Raw genomic sequence first — 14190 nt, 5'->3', positions numbered from 1 at the left:
ACCTACCTCTTTTCCCTGGCCTATTGATATACATTAGTTTTTTTTTTTTTTTTTTTTTTTTTTTTTAGGACACATGATTATAGAGATTTTTACAATTTATATTAGTTTTTAAATTTTATTATAGCATATATTGTCCTCTCTCTAACTGTTTATCATTATTGCCATGTTTGTGGAGCACCGGTCAACATTCATGTTGTTTTAAGGTGCTATAAAAATAAAGGTGACCTTGACCTTGTCTAACAACAAAAAAGTTTTTATACATTTCTATAATAATGTAAGTTAACTAACATTTTTGTCTTATTTTTCTCTTTGTAAGCACACAGTTAATGTAAATTGTATATTATTTTCTTGTATAATGTTCTCCTGAACGTACGTTTTCTCCAGGTACTCCGGTTTCTCCAACAGTCCAAAGTTATGTGCTATAGGTGAATTGGATGAACTAAATTGGCCGTAGAATATGAGAGTGTATGGGTGTTTCCCAGTACTTGGTTTCAGCTGGAAGGGCATACGCTGCGTAAAACAAATGCTGGATAAGTTGGTGGTTCATTCCGCTGTGGCGACCCCTGCTGAATAAAGGAATTAAGCTGAAGGAAAATGAATGATTGTTCTCCTGAACATGTTTGTTTATATTCATCTCTAACTGGAAAGAAATGAACATAAAAAGCCAATAAGTGAAGCGTAATGGGGAAAAAAAACACAACTTAAAAACATTCCTGTTTCTAATTTGTAATCTAACATTTGTCATTACAGAAAAAATGTAAACAGTTTCATAACAATAATAAATATAATCGAATTCAACCTAATTAAAGACTCTGTGGGTCTCTGTGTATATCCGTCTTTTATGGTCCAATAGGTTGCCGTAGTTCTACTCTATAAATATCTCCAGCAGCTCTCCTTGTGTGGGTTTATTCATGCTTCTGCAATGAAGGTGAGAACAGCTACAGAGTATTTTATTCAAATATCTCTATTTGACGAAGCAAAATTATTGAATGCATGCGATTTTCTGCTACACAAAGGCTTTTATTGACAGTTATTATTATAATGGAATATTGTTAGATTATAATTCTTTGTAAATAAAGCTAATAACGGTAGTGTCACTGGTGCTTGCGTATATGTAGTGGTAATAGCATTTACAATGTGATATCACGCGTGAATCCACTCGAATATTATAAATGCAGTGTTTACAGAATAATGGTGTTATCTTCCTGCTTAATACTGGATGAAACCGCCCACGTGTTGCATGCAAACATGTCGGTTTTTAAACCTATACTGCGAAAACGACGCTTTTCAGAGAAAAAGCTTGATATGTGCACTTCAAATTGTAATATTGTAACCGTGTTGTCGGGTTTTGTTACTGGGTTATTTTTACACTCGAATAAGCAGCACTTTACCTTTTGAGGCGATGCAGCACGGACTGCAGTACCGGGCTTCTGTCGACAGATGGCGCGAATGTTTTAACTTGTATGCTTTTTTTTAACTCCACTACAGACCCTGAATGACGGACTTCTTTTCTCTCTTTGGAAACCACCATGATATTCCACTTTCAGGTAAATATGTACTTTGTCAGCAATATTTTGAGTACATATATAGAGTAGTATATTTCTAAAGGACAACGTAGATATTATGTGCAGCCTTGATAAGTTTAAGCTGATTTTAACTTGACGTTTCTTCCAAATTCTCAAAAGTCAGGACATTTTTAAAAGATTAGAGAAATTAAATAAGTAAATACTAATAATGTTTTAGGCTGGAATAATGTTTAAATACTGCTGATTTTACTTTGGGGTGTCTTAGTGGTTAGCTCTGTCATCTCACAGAAAGAAGGTCGCTGGGCCAGTTGGCATTTATGTATGGCGTTTGCATGTTCTCTCCGTGTTGGCGTGGGTTTTCTCAAGGTGCTCCGCTTTCCCCCACAGTCCAAAGATTATATTGACTGAGACTAGTTTAAAAAGGTTGCTCTGATACAAGCGGCCGAAATGAGTTTCCTTCGCAGGGTGGCAGGGCGCACCCTTATAGATAGGGTGAGGTGCTCTGTCACCTGAGAGAAGCTCAGAGTAGAGCCGCTGCTCTTCCACATCGAGAGAAGTCAGCTGAGACGGCTCAGGCATCTGTTTCGGATGCCTCTTGGACACCTACCTAGGGAGGTGTTCCAGGCATGAACCACTAGGAGGAGGCTTCGGGGAAGACCCAGGACACGCTGGAGGGACTATGTCTCTTGGCTGGCCTAGTAACGCCTCGGGATCCCTCCGGAGGAAGTGTCTGGGGAGAGGAAAGTCTGGGGTTCTCTTGTAAGATTGCTGCCCTTGTGACGCAGCCCCAGAAAAGAGGACTAAAATGAATCCATGAATGAACAGAAAAAAAATTGCATTTTAATTAGGTTTAATTAGTTTATATTCATCATTGTTAATAAAGTTGTTTATTTTTTTGTAATTAAAAAAATTTGAGCAATTTAAAAACCTTTCAGTTGTTATTTTTAATGAGTCAAGTTTCAATGTTTTATTTTTTTTAATTATTTCACTGATGACATGGTGGCTCAGTGGTTAGCACTGTCGCCTCACAGCCAGAAGGTTGCTGGTTCTAGTCCCAGCTGGGCCAGTTGGCATTTCTGTGTTTGTGTGGCATCTCTGTGTTTGTGTGTTCTCCCTGTGTTGGTGTGGGTTTCCTCCGGGTGCTTCAGTTTCCAACACAATCCAAACACATGCGCTATAGGTCAGTTGAATAAACTAAATTGGCCATATTGTTTGTGTGTGTGTAAGAGAGAGAGAGAGAGAGAGAGAGAGAGTGTGTGTGTATATGGATGTTTCATTGAATGCATGGTTGGTTGCAGCTGGAAGGGCCTCCGCTGTGTAAAACATATGCTGGATAAGTTGGCGGTTCATTCCGCTGTGGCCCTGATAAATAAACGGATTAAGCCGAAGGAAAATGAATGAATGAATACAAGGCTTATGGTGTCAAATATTTAATGAGAGATCCAGTCAGAGATTTGACAAGTTTTGCAAATTTGCTCACAAATTATTTTGACAGACAAGTTTGAAAAAATGATATAGAAAAATGCTATTTTAATTATAAACTTTATTTTCTGTAATAAAAAAAACTTGTTTCTGTCAGAATAATTTGAGCAATTTTGTAAAACCTGTAAAAAAAAATTGATGAGACTTGTTTAAAGTTTTATTTGATAAAAAAAGATAAATCAATAATTGCAATTACACATTGTAATATTCAAATGAGTCTCAGAAATTTTATGTAATCTAACAAATAAATAACAATAAAAGTATTCTGAAATCTGCTGAAATGCAAGAGCTGCCAGAGAAGCTCTCATGATTATTACTCTACTCGTTTGAATTGAGAAAATGTATGGCTTTTTAGTCATATACATTAAAGTGAGTTTTATATAAAATCATGGTGTAGACAACAGTCTCTGGACTTGCTGCATCACAGACGTAAATATTTCTTCCAGAGTGAGTAAAAGGGCTCGCAAAATCACTCTGGACACCTCGCACCCAGCACACACTCTGTTCGAACTGTTACCGTCTGGTCGGCGCTTCAGAGCACCAAACACAAAAACAGCCAGACACAGGAAAAGTTTCTTTCCTCAGGCTGTCTACCTCAAGAACAGTTAACTATTCCCCACTGCAATAAACATGTGCAATACCTTCTCATTCGCACTTGTACACAGCACCTTATAACCTGTATATTTATAACAAATCTGTACACACAACTCAGCATTTAGATCTTTTTGACTAACTAACTGCATCTCTGTTTAATGTGCATCGTCTATTTTATATATATATCTATTTTGTGTTGTCACTTGTCACTTTATGTACACTGAAGTTTCTGTAGCCAAAACAAATTCCTGTGTGTGAAGCACACTTGGCAATAAAACTGATTCTGATTTGACCAATTAATAAAATGTATCACATTCTGGCCATCTGATATTAGGCATGAACATATATATTGCGATCATGATTTTCGAAAATAATACAGCTCTTTGTAAACATTTATTACCATTTGTTGAGTCTTCCCATACAGTTTGAGACAGCGATTGGACCCAGAGGCCGGTTCGCGTGAAGTCACACTTAACAAGCTCATAAATGCATGAAAATTTAAATGTTCCTATGGCAACAGCAGATGTTCATGCTGATCAGTGAATATCAGTTTAACTTGTCCATGATATTACTAAAGGTTACCAGATGTTTCCTCAAGCTATCTGAAGTCAGGGTTCATGCATGGGTGATGGTGACATAAACCAGCATGAAGCACAATTGGTACAAATTTAGAGAAGAGAGGAGTGTTGTGGTTTTCACACCCTCTGAGCAAAAACAGCAGAGTAAGCACAGTGCAAATACCAGCTCATGCAAAGAGGAGCTAGAACAAGTTCAAAGCCTGACATATAACACATTTCAAAGGTCAAACTAAAGAAGAATAGATCGCGTCTGTGGAATGTAGATACAAAAGAGGAGAATGAAGTATATGAATAATACTGGATAAGAACAAGTAGCATAAATTAGTTATATGTATGGTGAAAAGTATGTTACATTCATTTTTCTTCAGCTTAGTCCCTTTATTTATCAGGGGTCACCACAGCGGAATGAACTGCCAACTTATCCAGCGTATGTTTTACACAGCGGATGCCCTTCCAGCCGCAACCCAGCACTGGGAAACAGCCATACACTCTCACATACAAACTCATACACTATTGCCATTTTAGATTATTCAATGCATATAGCGCATGTGTTTGGACTGTGGGGGAAACCGGAGCACCTGGTGGAAACCCAAGCCAACATGGGAAGAACATGCAAACTTCACAGAGAAACGCCAACTGAGCCAGTCGGGAATCGAATCAGATACCTTCTTGCTGTGTGGTGACAGTGCTAACCACTAAGCCACCGTGTCACCCTTACATATTCATAATTTGGATAATATACAAAAATTGAAATGTGTTTTTATAATGAAGTCATTTTAGCTGTCCGTTAGTGTGTGTAGTTGCGTGATTTCTCTAGGTTTTGCCCCGTGAGACGTAACTCTGGCCTCGATGCCACTGTTGTGCCAAAAGTGGGCAGAAAGAAACTGGCTTGTGATCGACCCTGCTGTCCTGCACTGTGGACTAGGGGCTTGGAACGAGGCCGAATATCCAAACTCAGACCTGTGTGTGTGTGTGTGTCCTCGTGTCAGTCAGCAAATAGTGTTTCCCAACTCTGTTCCTGAAGGCACACCGATAGTATACATTTTCACCCTCTTCCTAATCAAACACACCTGAATCAGCTCATCAGGACATTAGAAGACACTCCAAAACTTCAAACGAATGGGTCAGATAAGGGAGACATCCAAAGTATGTACTGATGGTGTGCCTCCAGGAATAGGGTTGGGAAACACTGTTAATAAACCCTTCCCAAATTTGATTTTATATATATTTTAAGACTAGATTTGAGGTGTTTTTTACCAAATGTCATATTGGACCTACAAGATTTGTTCTGCGCAATTACTCTTACAGTAAAATACGTTCTTCAGGACTGTCCTGCTTTTAATGATTCCACAAGTCTACATGAAATGAACTCGCTTAAAGGAGATATTCAGGAACGTGTCAAGAAAAATTTGAGCATTTTTTTTCATGTATTACCGTAAAAAAAGTTATCCACTTTATATATTCATTTGTTTTTTGTTTTTAATTGTATGTTTATTCATGAAATGGTTTTGTCATGAAAATATCCTTTGTTGCTGACATGGCATTTGAAAAAAAAGATATATAATATGATACAGGTGGCATGATGGCTCAGTGGTTAGTAGCAATGTCACCTTATAGCAAGATGATCGCTGGTTTGAGTCCTAGAGTGACCAGTTGACATTTCTGTGTGGAGTTTGCATGTTCTCCCCGTGTTGGAGTGGGTTTCCTCAGTGCTCCAGTTTCCCCCACAGTCCAAAGTTGCGCTATAGGTGAATTGGATTAACTAAATTGGCCGTAGTGTATGTGTGAATGAGTGTATGGGTGTTTCCCAATACTGGGATGCAACTGGAAGGGCATCCGCTGTGTAAAACATATGCTGGAATGGTTGGCGGTTCACTTCGCTGTGGCAACCTCTGAATAGAGACTTAAGGCTGGTTTATACTTCTGCGTCAAGCGCACGTGTATGCTCCGGCACAGCCTTTGCATGGTTGCATAGCACTCGCCGTGGCTGATGCCGACGCTGGTACGCAACTCTGGAAAAATGTAACTACACGTCGCAACGACATGTAGCGCAAGCTCTGTGATTGGTCGGTTTGGTATCGGTGACGAGTGTGGGCGGTGCAGAGAGCCGTGAGCCCGATGGAGCAATTGCTTACAAGTGTTGAGTCCTGCGAAGGAGCTCTAGATGGAAACTTTTGTTTTGTGTTTACGGACATCCCAAGTTGGAAAAAGTAATTTCCGGTGGAGACAGAGATGATTTGTGGGAGGTTTGGGGGGGGTGCGCATGACATAGCTGAAGGGGGGGGTGTTTGGAGGTGTCTGAAGAGTGTGGGGCATGGGTGCGCAATGTATCTGAAGAGTGCGGGGGTTGGGGGTGTGCTCGACGTTTCTGAAGAGCGGTGGGGGAATGTGCGCACAACACATCTGGAGATTGGGGGTGGGGGGGGGCGCAACGTATTTAAGGACCGGATGGGAGACGCACGATTTCGGGGAGATTATCGTTCACTTGCAGGCATCCGGGAATCTTTATGCATTAGAGGGAGACTCCTGGAACTTGTCGGTGTTTACCTTATGATTAAAGTGGTTGCACATCTGCCGGCTCCCACCTCTGAATGAACGAGCTTTAGCTTTTTGTACATTAAGATAATGTTCAGAAAAAACAAAACACCTGCGAAGAAACTCGACACAGAAGAACATAACCTACTGCTAGCTAGCTTTACGGAAGTGTAATTGCAGAGCAACACAAACATGCACACACGAGTATAAATGTACCACTATGCACAAGGTAGGCACCATGGGGCACTGCGATCGCTCGACGCAGAAATATAAACCAGCCTTAAGCCGAAGGAAAATGAATGAATGAATAATATGATATATGATCCTTTCCAAATGTTTAATTTTTGTAATGCTACCTTAATGGGCTCCTAATTGACCCCTTTTCTGAGATGTAAAATAAGTCTTAGGCGTCTCTAGAATATGTCTGAAAAGTTTCAGCTCATAATACCCATCAGATCATTTATTATATCCTGCTGAAAATGTCAATTTTGGGGTCAGAGGAAATTGTAGCGGTTTTTGTAGCCTGTGCGTTTAAATGCAAATGAGCTGCTTCTCCACACCCACCATTCCAACATGTGCGCCCTCTTCTACTGCATCATACAGATAAACAGCACAGAGGCAGACACAAATGAAGCAGAGATCCAGTTTTTGGATGGTTGCATGTTTACATCAAAATATATTTTGTGTTCGCAGGTTTCCAGCATTTTTCTAAATATCAGAAGAAGAAAAACACAAACAAAAAGAAGATGAGTAAATGATGACGCAATTTAGAATTTTTGGGTGAACTGTCTCTTTAAGCCAGTCCAATCCTGAACAGATTGACTGCACTGCAAGCTGGACAAGTAAGTATTCCTCCTCCAGTAAACACACACACACACACACACACAGTAGTTGTTGCTCCTCGAGGCGTTGCAGCACAGCTGAGCGTGCTGTGTCTGTGTCATGAGGCAGCACAGAGCAGCAGGGCGCTAGAAACTACACTTTGTACCCATAATTCCACAGTGCAAAGAATGAATGACAGCCCCAACAAACCAGAAACAGATCTGGATTCAGGGATGACGTGAGTCCTGGGTGTGCACACTCTTCTTAGTTAATTTGTTCTGGACTAAAAGCAGAAATTAAAGCATGCTGAGCTTAAAGATACAAACTAAGATTTTGAGTATAAGAGAATAGATGTATAAACAAGTGTATAGATGCACCTGTAACATTGCTTATAATCAGGGTGCTAATTATACAGTAGCTATGTTTCCATCCACTTATTTTTATTGCGCATTTTGTATATGCATATAAAAAAAAGGTTGATGGAAACAGCAAGATGCACATACACTTTGAAAATGCGCATAAAAAGCTTATGAGTATAACTGAGTAAACGTTTTATTCGATAAGAAAAGATGCGCATAAACTACGATGGAAACACTTTTACCGCACTAATTTCAGTATGCGGATTAAAAAAGGTCATGTGATTTTGTGATAAGAGATCATGTGATGATGAAAATGTGTTTAAATGGACAAAGCAGCAGGCTGAGCACATTGTAAAACGTCTGAAATGTTGTTTTGGTCATTCTAAAACGCCTTAACCAGTCTTAGTATTTGTGTTATTATATTAATAATGACCTCCAGAATCAAGAGCGTCTGTACTCCGCGTCTGACACCTTTAAACGTCAGGATTGCCTTCTGAGGAGCAAATCATTTATTAGATGAAGAAAAGATTGGCGCAGCTTCTCCTACTGCAGCAAATTCAGTTATTACTGTTGATATTTGGCCCCAGTTAATCAGGAAGTGATGATTTTGTTCGCTTTGAGTAGTTGGATGGAAACGCTTCTTTATTCGTGCGTCTTTCATGCGATAATCCAGTTTTGCGCATAAAGTTCATTCGCATTTTTGGATAGAAACATAGCAAGTGACGATCGGGGGGATTTTTTTTCCACTGATTTGTGTAATACATGCTTCAGTGAATGGAATGTATGTGCTTATTTATATTACATCTAATTTATTCATAAAATGTATTTCAGTGTTTTGTGGGATAGGCTATTTAGGGTATTCTGTCCTGATTAGCTATTTCGACTTACTTTAAGACAAACCATGCAAACAATGCATCTAATTTGATGTTACTTTTAGGCAATATGTAGAAACAAACACCAAAACGAGGTTTTCTTGATGTCTTGTGAACTCTTACTGTGTCTATTAGGGCTCTAAATCAGCCGGTTTCAGACTGCTGAACGACCTTTTTCTGGCATGGACTGATTATGCATTGACAATGGTATGAACCGTTATAGGGATGGTCAAATGGATGTCTATTATTTTAAATATTAACATTATTATTTAAAATACAGATCAGAGTTTCAAAGGGCTGACCTCCCCCCACACATCTTGTTTTGATGTCCTTCAGGGGGGATCAAGCCTTAATTAGGAGGGTCAATCCCCCCCACCCCCCCCCCCCCCCCCATAAAAAAACCCTGCAATTAGCACCCTGCTTATAATCCTGTTCATTTTTATACTTTTAACAATTTATTTAAATTACAACGCTAAATTTGTCTCTCAAATAACATCTGAACATATTTCTTCAGTGCATGCTTAAAACGAAGTGTGTTTTAATTTGAGTATCGCTCAATACATGTATATATTTTGTTTTTTGTGCTTTAATAATTTCAGAAGCTTGGCAAATCCCATGGAACAAGTCGACTCACTGCAGTGTTTACAACTGGTGTGTATCATATACCTGTATTTCACTCAACTTTTTTCTATCTTCACCTATTTTTTTATTTTTGGACCATGGCGGAGTAGACCAGATTAAAAAGGTCACCTGACCATCACACAAAACATACCTGATTTTTTTTTTCATTTGACAATTTCTTTGTTGTTGTTTTACATTCCATCAAATTAGCAATTGTTTCACTCAAATCATTAATCTAATGTGCATTATTGTGAAAGCCAAGATAGATAATCTACAGTAAACTGGTCATTTTAACAACAAAAAAAAATTTGTGACAAATCAGTGTGTAACACAATAAACTACATAAAATCAACCTGAAAATGCATGAAAGTAGGGCTGCACATTATGACGTTTCAGCATCGATATTGCAATGTGCACATCCGCAATGGTCACATCGCATATATATGCAATATGCATGTAATTTTTATATTTATATACAAAACTATAAAGTATGCACTGTTTATTTAACTTTAACTTTGCTTTATTGTATTAATTTATGCTTGTAGTTTATTACATTTTATGCATTCACTGCCCTACCGAATCATCGCAATCAATCAAAATGAACACTTTTGATAACGCTTTAGGCACCAATTCTCATTATTGCTTATTACATGCATGTTATCGATACATACATAATCTGCATGATCTTATTTTACATCCCTAACCCAATACCTAAACTACCTTTATAATGAGTTTATTGAGGCAAAAGTCATAGGTAGGCCCACGCGGAGTCTGCACGCACAGAATTCTGCAGATTTTCCGCAGATTATTAGCCCATCATTAATTCTGTTTATTTACTTGAGTAAATGTGTGTAAATCTATATTTATTCAGTTTTTAAATTAATTACAGTAATATTATTGATTAATATGAAAATGTTCATCTCATTTATGTACAATGCAGTTTGTACTGTAATATTTTCTGTCTTTTAGTAGAGATATTATATGAGTGACTCGCTTTGTTTACCAAATAAAGTGAATCTAATTGGATTTGCATTTTAAACAATAAATAAAAGTTAATAAGATATTATTTTTTATTTCACATATTAAGGTTTTAGTTATGATACCCCCAAAATAATTCAGCAGAAATCCGCAGATTTTTAGCAAAATTCTCAGCAGAAATAGCAAAAAACATCCGCAGATTCCGTCTGGCCCTAGTCATAGGTAATGGTTTGCTAATAGCGAGAATTGAACTTTAAAATAAAGCGTGACTATAAATCCTTTCCAAATAGTGCTATGCAAACATTTGGTCAAATTGTTTAGATACAGTATATCGCAATATATATTGCAGAAAAATCAAATATCGCAATCTCCAATTTTTCCAATATCGTGCAGCCCTACATGAAAGACTTTTCAAATTTTATTTTTGAGGCATGAACAGACGGTTTATACTAGATGCCAAATTGGTCACTCTAGGTTGACTCATTTGTATTTATTGAGTAATGATGCACCACCAACATGTAATTACTGTCAAGCTGCTTTAACCATAAACATATTATAACACTGCTTCAATTTACTATGATCTTTATGTGAAGCTGCTTTGAGACTATTTACATTGCAAATGCGCTATACAAATAAAGGTAAATTAAATTGAATTAGAAGGTGAAACTTTTGAGTACCATTAGACACAATTCTTATAATGAAAACACTTTGGATGTTTCTAATAAGGTATGACCCGGGCCATTTTTCAAAATATTAATCTGGATTTGGAAAGCCCATGTTTTACTATACAGGATTAACTGATCTATTTTACTTTCATGACGTTTTTTAGAGGAACATTGGGTTGGATCACTGTGATCCAAATACCAAATTTCAGGATTACAAAATCCTGTTTACCAGAGCCTTAAATAGAACCAACAGTGTAGCCTACAGTCTTAGCAAATGGTCGGCAAAATATCAGTGGTCACAAACGGTCATTGTTTGTTTTAATGGTAAGAAACAGAAATATTGTAATCAACAAACATTTTTCATTAGTTTGTTCTAATACAATACTGCTTTGATATTATTTTGTTGTTGTTTACCATATCTCATTAGATGTGACATCATATAAGCTTCAAATATGAAGGAATTCATATATCATCAGTAACCATTCGTGATCATTGACTTAAAAACAACACAAAATAATCACAACTGAATCCACCCTTCTGATGGGATCAGGATAATCCTGTTTTATTATTATTTTTTTTTAGATCAAATATCCCAATCTGAGTTCAAAGTTTTGAATAACCCAAAGGGAGAGTTTGATCCAAGCCAAATGTAAGATTGGATTACATGGTCTGATCTTAATTCAAAATCTGTTACTTTGGGAAAGCCCATTTCCAAGATTTGATCCAATCCATGATTCAAAATCCCACTGGATGACTTTTGGAAAACTGGGCTCAGGACGAATTGAAAGTTATTTATCAAATATTGAAAAATCATGTTTAAATTTTAATATACAGTTTTTGTGAATTACTATTTAGCTTATTTCTATCTAATTTTTTATCATTTCTTATTGAAGTATAAAGTTGTTCTTCTCATGCAATGTTTTTATGTATATTTATCTTGCCATGAAATAGCTATAAGTTGCTGATGTAAATTTAAATAAATAAATAAAATTACTGTAAATCAAAATCAGATTTTTAGTACATTTTGTAAAACTAATAAAATAGGATGTCATGACAGTCTCAGTTATCATCAGAAACATTTAAATCTAAAAATGTATAAAATGTATTTCAATAAATAATGGCTTGTCTGAGGTTTGTTTGAATATTTTTGTGTCAATTAAATTTATTTTTTGGTGCTGTTACTGTGTCCTTTTAGGGTGCACTCACGCTAGGCTATCCGAACCATGCTCGGGCTCAATTCGTGGTTCATTTGACAAGTGTGAGTGCTCTGAATCAGGCTCAGGCATAGTTCAGTTGTCCGGCCCTGTTGGAAGAGGTGTGCCATGGCGCAGTACAGTTGGGCTTTGGCACAGTACGCTTGTGGTGTGAGTGCAAAGCATGCCTGAGCTCAAAACTGAAGACATGATGTCACTTTTAAGGGACTGTTTCATATGGATTCATGAATCATTCTTACTTCTCAATAATAGCGAACTGTCATAGTTTATTAAAGATGCAAATCTCCCACTGCAGGTCAGCTGCATCTTCAGCAAATCTCCTAATATGTGTAGCACGAGGACTTTTATGATCATTTATGAGCGTCAAAAGCGGTGGATCTGTTTCGCTAAATATTTGGCTGCGTGTCCCAAACCACTAAAAATAATACAAAATGATATAACTAAGTGTGGTTTATTTAGAAACTAATTTGGAGAGGATCACGTGCTTATGATCAACACGGCTGGCTCCTCATTAGCTCTGTAATCTGCCCCATTAGATGATTACGGAAGCAATATAAATAAGTTTTTTACTCCATTATCTTCGTCTTGAAACTTCCCCCCCTTCCACCCCTACTTCCTCCCCCTTTTTCTGATAGGACAACACGGTGGCCCAGTGGCTAGCACTGTTGCCTCACAGCAAGAACACCGCTGGTCCACCCTCCTATTGGGCTGGTTGGTGTTTCTGTGCGGAGTTTACATGTTCTCCCCGTGTTCGCGTGGGTTTCCTCCGGGTCCCCCAGTTTCCTCCCACCGTCCAAAAACATAAACAATAGCCAATCGACTAAACCAAATTATCACAGAAAACAACCCTAGTTTACACTTCTCACGCGGCGACAAGCAGGGGAGTTCTCGAGACCTACCTGAGCTCGAAATTCGCTCTCGCCCTTCTAACAGGAGGGAGCTCCGGGCTCGAGGATATTACGAGCTCAGGGCTCTCTCCCGGGACAGCATGCCAAATATGCTTTATTGATTATCAGCTAAGTGTGAACTCTTGAAAGCAACTTCTGTTTCTCTTCTGTTAAACTGAACAGTCACGTCATTGATGTAAGCGTGCCCGGCTCAGAAGGTAAATAATGCATTTTTAGTGCAGGCCGTCGGGGGAGAGGGGATGAGGGACAAGCGCGATTTGGCACGGTTCAAGGCAACATTGTCTAGTTTGAATACTGCCTTATATGGGGTTGGTTTTGGGAGGCACTAATATATGCTGATTCCTTGTTTCTTCTGAAGGTCAGGTAAAAGGATCCGTGTGTGTCCTTTCATCGAGTGCCGTACTTTGTGTGCCTGTACTTCTCCCTAAGAAACATACATTTAAATAAAACACACAAACGCACAATTTGACTTCCAAACATTTACTAATCCTTGAAGAACAGCTGAACAAAATGATGGCGGTAAATTAGTATTTCGAAGCCCGAACGAGGCCACACACACTAACTGAGCTGCTCTCTGTACAGAGACAAAGAATTAAACCGACAAACATGACTTAAATGCACATAAATCCACTTCATTCAACAACGTAAATTATACTAAAGCCTAGAACACACAAGAAGACAGAAGCTCATTGTCCTTTTATGCCCTATGTCAGTGAATTTAACTCTCGCATATGCATGAATCCCATACAGTCAGGGAGAATGAGCTTGAAAGTAAAATAGAAGAAATCAAGAGTTTGTAAATGTGCGCTTGATCATGGTTCTATGGTGAATATTTTGCTTCACTGTGGTATGCGCATGTTGATTAGTAGATATGAGATGTGATCTGTTACTGTAGTGTGAGTTTATAAAAGATCTACTGTGAGTGAATAGTGTTTACAGTAAGCACACATCCTTTCAGCTTCATTTACACACTTGTTGAACATACCTGCAAGATGTAGTCACTAGAACCGCAATTTCTCAAACCGTTTACTGTCGG

The 14190-nt window shown here is 38.1% G+C and overlaps 1 long non-coding RNA gene and 2 other non-coding genes across 3 annotated transcripts; all 3 read left to right on the top strand.

The window, feature by feature from the left end:
• Positions 1 to 896: 896 nt before the first annotated feature.
• LOC130215134 (uncharacterized) lies at positions 897 to 9741 on the top strand. Its single transcript, XR_008835666.1, has 4 exons — positions 897 to 928; positions 1489 to 1547; positions 7409 to 7557; positions 9368 to 9741. It is a non-coding gene; the product is annotated as an uncharacterized LOC130215134 (long non-coding RNA).
• Positions 5000 to 5129, top strand: LOC130215312 (small nucleolar RNA SNORA17). Its single transcript, XR_008835697.1, has one exon. It is a non-coding gene; the product is annotated as a small nucleolar RNA SNORA17 (small nucleolar RNA).
• On the top strand, positions 7609 to 7746 carry LOC130215311 (small nucleolar RNA SNORA17). Its single transcript, XR_008835696.1, has one exon. It is a non-coding gene; the product is annotated as a small nucleolar RNA SNORA17 (small nucleolar RNA).
• Positions 9742 to 14190: the final 4449 nt, after the last annotated feature.

The sequence above is a fragment of the Danio aesculapii genome, chromosome 21 (genome assembly GCF_903798145.1).
Source record: "Danio aesculapii chromosome 21, fDanAes4.1, whole genome shotgun sequence".
In the NCBI taxonomy this organism is placed as follows: Eukaryota; Metazoa; Chordata; class Actinopteri; order Cypriniformes; family Danionidae; genus Danio; species Danio aesculapii.
Note: the sequence above shows the minus strand (reverse complement) of the source record. Positions and strands in the feature narration are given on the sequence as shown.